Below are 11343 nucleotides of genomic sequence, written 5' to 3' on the forward strand. Positions count from 1 at the left end.
ATCCTACCCCCACCTCAAGGACCACGTCTGCAGCTCTCCTGCTTTGAAGAGCTATGCCTGATTCTGATCCTATTGCAAATGCAGCGCATGACCCGTATTAAGCAGGTAGGCCAAGAAAACCTGCATCTTTCTGCCTTTAGGGACCTGCTCAAAATACAGAGGACTTACCTTGAAAATGTTTTCCGTACTGTTTGATGTTGTGGAACCGTCAGTGGGAGTACAGAGAGCATTAGATGGGTGGTTATTGATTTGTTCTAGTTTTATTAAATTAAGTTCCTTCAGACACTTCCCTCTCCACATTGAAATACCTACTCTGAACACTGCCCCCGGGGTGGAGGGGTGGAAGGGAACTTGAAAGTTGAAACATTTATCTAAAGAAACCTGTGATGTGAAAATGGACTCCATAAAAAGTATATATTATTTATATCACTCATATATTCTTTTGGGGTATGGTATTTCCAGCAATTTAAATTCTGGAAAAAATTGGAGGGGTGTGTGTGTGTGTGATATTTCTAATGTCAAAACATCATATACATAAAAACATGAAGAGAATAAAAATGAGGCTACCAAGGAACTTTTTCCTTTTGTCAAGCAAAGAGGGGAAAGAAAGATTATACCATCAGCCTCATTTTGTGACCCTGAGAGTTGAGAATTATGTTCTTAGTAACCTATACCCCCAGAGTAATGACAGACACATTAAGTGCCTGAAGTCACATGATGACCAGGCAAGACATTTTATCCTTCCCAATTCCTATGTTTAGACACCAGTGGAGCAAAACAGTTTTCAAGAAAATTTTATACATTAAAATGAAAGTTGTGAGAATTAAGGGTGGTCAGCATCTCATAGAAGGTGCACAGGACCTTACAGAGTTGTCGAGCTGTTAACTGTTTTGAACTGGTTGCAGAGGAAGGAAGGAAATCTCAGTTGACACCCATTTTCAGTCACAGGTTATTCTCCTGGTATAAAGAGGGCCTAAGTAGGAAATCTGCTAGGATCACCACGATGAGAGTCTGCAGAACACAGGGATAAACAGCATTCTCTCTGGGCCCAATTCTGATCTTACTCCGACATAAATCAGAAGTGCCTTCACTCAAGTTGTATATCTGTGTACAACAGGCGTGAGTTCAGAATGAAATGTTCTCCCTGTTTGTATGATATTGTAACGAATGGTTCTGTTTGCACATCACTATTTCCTCTACTTAAAGTTAAAATGACTGTAGCCTGTGCTCTAATTGGGGGTGAGGAGTTTGAAAAAAAAAATTCTACTGTTTTCCAAGTGACAGCGAGAGGTGGGGGTATGGCTCTGTCACCTACACCCGCCCCCACACACACGCCACCAATTCCAGCACTGTCTGTAGCAGATTTCATTTTTGAGAGATGTGTAGTTTTCCCATGAAGATGAGATGAATAAAAGCTTCTCTCCCCCACCAAACACAGTATTCAAGAGCACACGAGTGGGTTAAAATTTGTAGTTCTTTCTCCTCTCTGGCATTGGATATATTTTGAGTCAAGATGCATTTGTCTGAATCAGATTTTTTTTTAATCATTAATTGAAACTGTCTGTCTCTATCTATTCCCCCTCCATTCTCCACCCAATGAATCAGTAATTTGTAACAAGAGAATCTGGCTAAACAAGTTTCTAATTCAAACGCCATCTTATGGACAAAGAACTCTTTGAAAATGGTTTCCATCTTCTGGCTCCTTGGGATGGAGTGGAAAGTTGCATTTTTACTGTTGATGGAATTCATCTGTCCCCTCAATTCTGTCAAATCTGGTGTGCTGTACAGTAAGAGAATGTGGAGTTCAGTGAAGGAGGTGAGGGAGGGAAAGAAGGCCCTCTGTTATACGAGCCCAAGTCAGGCAATTTCCTGCCAATTAACATGCGGCTGCTGCTAACATTTCTCCCAAGAACAAAGCTCCAGCTAAGGAAGAATTTTATACCCGTTGATACAAGGTTATCGATAAAAGCTGCCCTCGCTAAGGTCCTGGTCTTGCTCCCATGGAAATAACTGACTTCAGTGCAAGCAGTATAGGCCCTAGGGGCGTCCACAGCCAAATTTACTTTGTCTGATGACATTAAATGATTGATAGAAAACTCCCATTTTATAACAGAAGACTTCAAAAGCAGCCTCTAAACTTGCACTGACAATTTATCACATCTATGTTCACACCGGTGTAATTAACTTGGAAGCTCCACATACAAACTACATTTGCATTGACAAATATTGTCATTGAGTACACCACAGGGTGTTGCAAGGCCAAATTAAATAACATTGAGATCCTTGCTATAGAAATGCCAAGGATTATTAGACCATGATGATAAAACTAAAAACCAGCTATGAATCTTTGAGACTTCTTTCTGCAAACAAGTATATTCAATTAATTTAATTATACAATGAACCAATGGTTGGGAGGCCTGAGTGAAATGTAGGACTTGGGAATCAGAATAATAGATACTTGTAATTATAACTATGTTGGACATTTTGTATCCTGAGATTAGGCTCTTTTCCTTTCCTCTTCTGAATCTTGTAGCTTCTTTGAGGAGGCTGGTGGGAAGAGGTTAAAGGTCACATTGAGCTGCCAGTAAGAGTGAAAAATGGTGGATACTGCCTCTGAGCTTGGACTATGAGTTCCATTATTTCCCTTTGTAATGGTGATACCTTCCCATGGAAGGCTTGAATGTTGCAAATTAGCGTTCTGACTTATCTTTCTAATTACCTCTTCAGGTGTAACAGCAAGCCAGCTGTTGGGAAGAACAAAAGAAGCGGCTTACCAGTGTCCAGATTCAGGCATCTGTTACAAATGCTTGTAGAACTGTAAAGTGTCTGATTTGTTTTTAAGTGAATAAATAAAAAGGTCTTTTCCCCATTCCAGAAGAAACAAGGATCATACCACATTCACTTCAGCCCTGCACAGAAATAATGGTGAAAATCTCAGTCTCAAGAACAGAAACTTCAGCAATGAACCGCTGAAGCTGTTGTCCACATAATTAGGTGAACCTTAGAGAAAATGTAACATACAAACTGAGCTCAAAGCGGGGAGATTACGCATTATTAAAAAATGAGAGCGAGAAAGAGAGAGAGATAAGCCTAAAATACACTCCTGAGAAAGGATTGAATAAAGACTGCAGGATTTGGCCCTTGATGTCCACAATGCTCTTCCTATATACACATAAAAACTCCCATTGATGGGAGTGGACAATTTTATCCACAGATGCATGGGGATTGACTCTGTAACTTTCACTCATGCTGGCAAGCACTTACACAAGAAATCCCACAGATACTTTAATTTCTCATGCTTTCTCAGAATAACCCTTTGTAAACCTTACACTGAAATCTGATTCCTCAGCAAAATTTTCTTTCCTCCACCACACATCCAGGCTGCTTGATTATTGGTGGATATTGCTCCTGGGGACTGGGATTCTGCCATTTGGGGGAATTTTTTTGATTAGATAAAATAATCATTGACATTAGAAAAGAAATCTCTCATATAAAGAATTACATGGACTTTGCAAACCAACCGAAGGAATAGAAGACAAGTCGGGTTTTGGGATAACAGATCTGGGACTTGATTTTTAGTAAATTATGCAAGCGGTATTGGTGTATGTGCTTAGGATCTGATGCAATTCCCATTGGAGTCAATGAAAAAAGGCTTTCACTGACTTCAGTTGAACCGGATCAGGCCCTTATTGCATGTGCACTTACAGTGCAAAGATTTGTGCAAGCACACGGCCAGACAGGTTCCTATCAAGCCGCATGTGGACATAATCCCTGAGCGCTGCATGTGGACATCCACCACGAAGCAGATGTTCAAAAGAGCTCAGCATGTTGGGTACTGAGCACTTCTTTGGAAATCTGGTCCATAATTACTTGCCTAAATGGGAGCTGAGCTCATAATCTCTGTTATGAGATTAGGACTTTACAGTTGAAAAACGTGACCATCAGACATCAAAGTGTGACATATGACTGGCTGGCCGGCTGGAGAGCTTTTTAAATTTCTTATATATGGCATATTAAGGGGATTTACAAAGATTCAGAATAATGATTTGATGTTCTTAAATAAAAAGCACTACAATGTGCCCCCAAATTTTTGTTTATGCAAAATGTAGTCTTTCAGTATACCTCCTTTCTACATTATGTGTTTATAGAGTGCAAGCTCATATCCATATCACAAGTACAGAACTGATCACTAAACCAGGCATTTTCTTTCTTTTTCTCTTCTAGGAACATTTCAATTACTAAGTCCTAAATTCTGCTCCAGATGACCTATATTTACTACATTATTATAGTGTATAGTCTCTGGCAGGTTGCTCTCAGGAGACAAGGATATTGTATATTATAGATGGGTATTATGCTATGGGTTTATATTATGGATTTCAGTAGCTCTATTCGGTGACTGAGGGCATTAGAGTGACAGCACAGCGAAACTCTTGTTTCGCTTGTTAAATATTATTTACTTGAGGAGAAAAATATCCTCCTTTTCCCTTTGGTTTCTGGGAGCTGCGCACATTATCTTATTAAGTTGCATACAACTACTTAAATTGGATGAAACTCATGAGTACATCTTGATAACATAGGACCTGATCTCCACAAGTTCAGCATCATGTGTGCTTAGGACCTAGCAGGACGATCCAAGACTATGAAAACAGACCTCTAGAGATTACAATTAAACTTTACACAGGGAGCTTCCCCCTCAGAAAATGTAATTAAGGGAACTAAATTATTAATATCTATTTTACACAACGATGAGAAAGAAAACTAGAATCTTGCCTCATTCCAATCAATTGGAAAAAAATCATTCTTTAATAAGAGGATTGGGATCAAGCTGCATGCTTTGACTTTCTGATTGGAAGGGATTCTCCAATAATCAGTCCTCCATCCCGTTCCATGTTTTTCTCGTGTGCGGGTCCACACTGACAACTACCTTTTCCCTTCAGCTCACACAGAGGAAAATCCAATAAACAAAAGACCCTACTTCTATAGCATTATACCTAAAGGCAATTATTAGGTAGGGGGTCTAATAGCGCAGAGGGGTCAACTGCAAGAGGAGAAAATGTTATGGCAAGAGAGAGAGAGACTAAACAATGATGAATGTGTGAAATTGTGCAGTGTTTAATGTGTGGGGAGCTGGAGAGGGGAAGGCAACATTCTTTTCTATCCCTGCCATTGACTGGAGTAGTTTATGTCCTGAAACATATTTGATTACCTTTATCATGATGATGATATTAATATGCTGCACTTGTATACCATGTTCCATGCAAGGAGCTCAAAGTGCTTTAGGTGGGCGTTAGCAGCCACATTTCACAGTTGTGATGTTTCACAGCATACAGACAGAGAAACTGACAAAAACATGAATACTCTTGCAGGAAGGTTTCAGTATAACACTATTTGATTTACTCATAGACTCACTGACTTTAAGGCCAAAAGGGACCACAGTGATCATCTAGTCTGACCTCCCAGACATCACAGACCTCTCATCCATCCACTCCTGAGATAGACCCCTAATCTCTGGCTGAGTTACTGAAGTCCTCAAATCATGATTTAAAGACTTCAAGTTACAGAGAATCCACCATTAACAGTAGTTTAAACCTGCAAGTGACCTGTGACCTGTGCTGTAGTGGAAGGTGAAAACCCCCAGGTAGGGGGACCAGATGTCTGGTTTTGGACTGGAACACCGGGTTGAAAAGGGATCCTAGCAGCTCCAGTCAGCACTGTTGACTGGGCCATTGACTGTCTGGTTTGCGGTGCCATGCAGCAGAGCTGGCAGGCTCCCTGCTAGCCTCCGTGCTGCACAGCTCCCGGGAAGCAGCCAGCATATCCCCCTCTGGCTCCTATGCCTAGGGGCAGCCAGGGGTCTTCGCACGCTGCCCCCACCCCAAGCGCCGCCCCCCCGCAGTTCCCACTGGCTGGGAACTGCGGCCAATGGAAGCTGCGGGGGGCGGCTCCTGTGGACGGGGCAATGCGCAGAGCCACCTGGCCACACCTCTGCCTAGGAGCCAGAGAGAGGACATGCTGCTGCTTCCAGGAGCTGCTTGAGGTAAGTGCTGCTCAGAGCCTGCATCCCTGTCCTCCTCCTGGGCCCCAACGCCCTGCCCCAGCCTGATCCCCCTCCTGCCCTCCAAACCCCTCAATCCCAACCCGGAGCACCCTTCTGCACCCCAAACCCCTCATCTTCAGACCCACCCCAGAGCCCACACCCCCAGTCAGAGCCCTCATACCCTCCCTGCACTGCAACTCCGTCTCAGCCCGGAGCTCCCTCCCATACTCCAAACCCCTCAGCTCCACCCCCAGCCCAGAATCCCCTCCTGCACCCCAAACCCCTCATCCCTGGCTCCACCCCAGAGCCCGCACCCCCAGCCGGAGCCCTCACTCCACACCCCACACCCTGAGCCACCCCGGTGAAAATGAGTGAGTGAGTGAGGATGAGGAGACTGAGCAACACAGGGAGGGGGGAATGGAGTGAGCAGAGCTGGAACCTCAGAGAAGGGGTGGGGGCATGGGTAGGGCCTCAGAGGAGGGGCGGGGCAAGGGTGTTCAGTTTTGTGCCAGTAGAGAGTTGGCATCCCTACCCCCGGGTCTCTGCCAATCTCACCTGGGGGGAAATTCCTTCCCAACCCCAAACATGCCATTCAGTTAAACCCTGATCATGTGAGTGAGACTGACCAGCCAGACATCCAGGAAAGAATTCTCTGTAGTAACTCAAATCCCTCCCCATCCGCAGTCCCATCTCTGGCCATTGCAGATATTTGCTGCTAGCAGTCTCAGATCAACTACATGCCATTGTAGGCAGTCTCATCATACCATCCCATTCATAAATTTTAATCAAGCTCTTGAACCCACTGAGGCTTTTTGTCCTCACTGCTCCTTTTGGGAGGCTGTTCCAGAACTTCACTCTGCTGATTGTTAGACATCTTCATCGAATTTCAAGCCTAAACTTGTTGATGGCCAGTTTATATCCATTTGTCCTTGTGCCAACATTGGCGCTTAACTTATATAACTCCTCTCCCTCCTTGGTATTTATCCCTCTGATGTATTTATAGAGAGCAATCATATTTCCCCTCAGCCTTCTTTTAGTCAGGTTAAACAAGCCACACTCCTTTAGTCTCCTCTTGTAAGATAGGTTTTCCATTCCTCTGATCATCCTAGTAGCCCTTCTGTACACCTGTTCCAGTTTGAATTCATCTTTCTTAAACATGGGAGACCAGAATTGCACACGGTATTCTAGATGAGGTTTCACCAGTGCCTTGCATAATGGCAATAACACTTCCCTATTTCTACTAAATACCTCATCTGATGCATCCTAGGACTGCATTAGCCTTTTTTCACGCCATATCACTTTGGCGACTCATAGTCATTCTGTAATCAACCAATACAGCCAGGTCTTTCTCTTCCTCTGTCACGTCCAACTGATACGTCCCCAGCTCATAGCAAAAATTCTTGTTGTCAGTTCCTAAATGCATGACCTTGCATTTTGCACTATTAAATTTCATCCCATTGCTATTACTCCAGTTTTCAAGGTCTTCCAGATCTTCTTGTATGATATTCCTGTCCTCCTCCATATTGGCAATACCTCAGAAATTTATGTCATCTGCAAATTTTATTAGCACACTCCCACTTTTTATGCAAAGATCATGAATGAAAATGTTAAATAAGATTAGTGCCAAGACTGATACCTGAGGAACTCCACCAGAAACCTCCCTCAAGCCTGACAGTTCACCTTTCAGCATGACCCGCTGTGGTCTCCCCTTTAACCAGTTCCTTATCCACCTTTCAGTTCTCATATTAATTCCCATCTTCTCCGATTTAACTAATAATTTCCCATTGTATCAAATGTTTTACTGAAATCCAGGTAGATTTGATCTACAGCATTTCCCTTATCTGCAATATCAGTTATCTTCTTGGTCTGGCATGATCTACCTTTTATAAAACCATATTTTTTCCCCCAACTACCTTCTCGTTCAAAATTTGTTCCAAGACCTTGCATACAATTGAGGTCAAACTAACAGGCCTGTAGTTTCCAAGATCACTTTTTTCCCTTTCTTAAAAATAGGTACTATATTACCAATTCTCCAGTCATAGGGTACTAACCCTGAGTTTACTGATTCATTAAAAAGCTATTGGGCTTGCAATTTCATGTGCCAGTTCCCTTAATATTCTTGGATGGAGATTACCCAGGCCCCCTGATTTGGTCCCATTAAGCTGTTTGAGTTGAGATTTCAAGCCAATTGCACACAAGACTCCAACAAGAGAGAGAGAGAGAAAACAGGCTGCTCCCAAAGGCTGTGAGGCACAATTCATCCCACCTTGCTTTAAACTGACTCTTAACAGAATGACTCTGCTGTCATGCTTTGTTACAGAGAACTCAAGCCTTTAAGCAGGGCCAGCAAACTCTAATTCACCCCACCCCACGGCAATAACTTGCAATTCCAACACAGTCTTCAGCACAAGATAACAGTGAGGTGCTGTGGTCACAGAGGTAGGGAGCTAGGACTAGAAGCCAGTTCTTTTTACTCCCGGTTCTGGGCTTTAGCTACCAGACCAATCTTCCTCTCTTGTCTCGGACAGCAAATACACATCTATTAGTATCACAGAAAAATCCAGCCTTTTAAAAAATCCAGCTGTAGCATTTGCCTCTAACTTCCTGCAATAGTGAATCCCACAGACTGTCCATATGCTACACAATCATTTAGAATAACAGGAAATTCTTCTTTAGCATATTTCCTTTTATTAGTTTACATATTTTGGGCTTGAATCATCCCTGCTAGTCTAAGAGGGTGCAATTTGTGCACACACATTCCTGCCAGCGGAGCAGCTAAGCCAATCAATGCATTCCTTCCAGGAGACAGCAAAGTGGGGATTCCAAGTAGCTTGCATCATTGCACCCCAACTCCAAGCAAACTTGCCACCTGCAGCCTGGGTTCTGCCGTTAGGGTGAATCAGGCCCACTGGTTTTTAATTCCACTGAATATCACCAAATTCTCAGTACAGTTTTCAGCAGGCCCTTGATACCACAATCAAGTCTCCTCCAACCGCTTCTCATTCCTATGCTGAATGGCTGAGATTCTGTCCCACAGCACAGATCACACAACGACCCCTGCGCTTCCTAATTCTGGGATGCTCCATGGGCCAGTGTGGCCTGCCTGTGTAACTTAGCAGGCCTGGGTCATCACAGCTCTAAGTAACAGCAACTTCCTGAGGCTGCCTATGGCTTGCAAAGCAAGACAGAATGGTCATAGCAATGTGCATGACAGCTCTGCCTCCCGCTCTGGGGAAATTCTTCCTCAGCCCCTTGCAACACATTTACAGCCCCTGTATACTGCTAGGTTTCAGAGGAACAGCCGTGTTAGTCTGTATTCGCAAAAAGAAAAGGAGTACTTGTGGCACCTTAGAGACTAACCAATTTATTTGAGCATGAGCTTTCGTGAGCTACAGCAAGTGAGCTGTAGCTCACGAAAGCTCATGCTCAAATAAATTGGTTAGTCTCTAAGGTGCCACAAGTACTCCTTTTCTTTTTGTATACTGCTGAGATTGTGTATAGGGCCAGGGAGAATGACCCCACCCAATAAGCCTAGTGACTGCATTCTCTCATTACATTTAATCTTCTGCGTGACTCTTCACATGCTAAAGTGAGCAAAAGCACTTCAATCTCAGCCTGCCCCAGCCTCTCAGCTGTTTCCCCCCATCCCTGAAAATAAAAACACGCAACTCAAGCAAACGATTCTACTTGTCACTCTATAAAACTAGAGTCCGAGCGAGGAAGGCACAAAGTGCAGATCATCAGCAGACAGTGTATGGGGGCATGTTGTGTGCCTAAAGCACTGGCAAATCTGTTCAAGAACTTTACTTAGACCAAGTCAGTGTTGAGCAAAAGCTTCTTACTTTTTGATGTCAGGTGTGGCCTAGTCAAGGTCACAGTGAACAGGTGAGCAAATCACAATAGCCATCACCCTAACTAGCATTCCAGCTGGCACTCAGCAGAGGTGCGCAGGAATCAATGGTCATGGATGTGGAACTGTGGAACCCCTAAATCCTAGAGGTAGTCTATTGAAGTCAAGACTGAGGTGCATCCCTGCAGCAACATGCTGCGATACTCTGCTTGTGAACAGAGGGCTTACTTTTCAGTGCTGCAAATCTAGTACCTTTCACTAGCACTATATACACCTTCAGTCATGACACTCTTTAAAGTGAACTACCAGGACGAAGGGGACACACATTTCATTCTCCTAAAATCTGTTTCTGAATGCTTTGCATTTGTTAGCTGTGAACAGAAAGAATTTTTTTTTTTTTAAAGTTTTCACATTGCATTGAAAAGTAAAATGCTGCCACATCTGATTTTTGGTGGACATCATATGACTGCCAAGGTGAAGAAATGTTTAAAAACACAACTAACCTTTTCTATCCTCCCCCTCCCTGCAAAAATAACTCAAAAACCCATTAAAAAAAAAAGAAACTGCAACTCTTTTAATCATCATCAGTAGTGCTTTAACCTCACAGGAAAGGGAAGAGGACGGAAGGATTGTAAGAAATCCAGGCAGGCTAAAGGTCATCATCCTTGCTCTTGGGATGAATCACGTCATTTCTCCTCAAGTACAAACAGGCATTTAGTATATACAACCTGTCACACTGAACATACATGTTCCCTCTCTGTCACCATGTAAAAACACACCAGGTTTACATTTTAAAATGGAGATAGGGGCGGCAGCAGCAGGAGGAGAGCAAATGAAAAGGCAAAAGTAAAAGGACAGAGAAAACAAAGGCAGTTTGTAAAAATGACAGAATGATTGACCTAACCTGAAAATGTTTGGTGGCTATGTAGTTAAAATTCTTATGTGAAATGTATCAGAAGACTATTCTTCTGGAGGTCTTATTAGGACTATAGGGAGTTAGTCTGTCAACACTGCAGTCTTTTTTTTCAGCTCTTCTTGGCCTGTGCAAAAAGACTATCACTCGGCACTTTAGCTGCCCCAATCAATTAAAGAATGGCTGAGGGAACCTTATTATTTTACTGCTTTTGGGGAGAGACTCGTGCAAGCAGCTAGGTTCCATCAGTCCCATAGCAGCAGGCTGGGGGCAACCTGACCATGGATGCCGTGACATTCCCCTGGTGTTATCTGGACCGGTCACTCTCATCCTTGACTCTGGAAGCCAGCCTTACCCTGCTCTGCTGTGAGAACCCCCACTCCTGGGCTGTTCACGCATAGCCTCTAGCATGTAAGCTGCTCCTTGGATTGTGCAACCGAATGACACTAGCCAATATCTCCGGCCCCAGACACATCCTAGGAACCTCCATCTTGCAGTGTCCAGTTATGCTCGCTGGACGCTGCAAGCTTATATGAGTTTGTC

The sequence above is a fragment of the Caretta caretta genome, chromosome 11, assembly GCF_965140235.1.
Source record: "Caretta caretta isolate rCarCar2 chromosome 11, rCarCar1.hap1, whole genome shotgun sequence".
Classification (NCBI taxonomy): Eukaryota; Metazoa; Chordata; order Testudines; family Cheloniidae; genus Caretta; species Caretta caretta.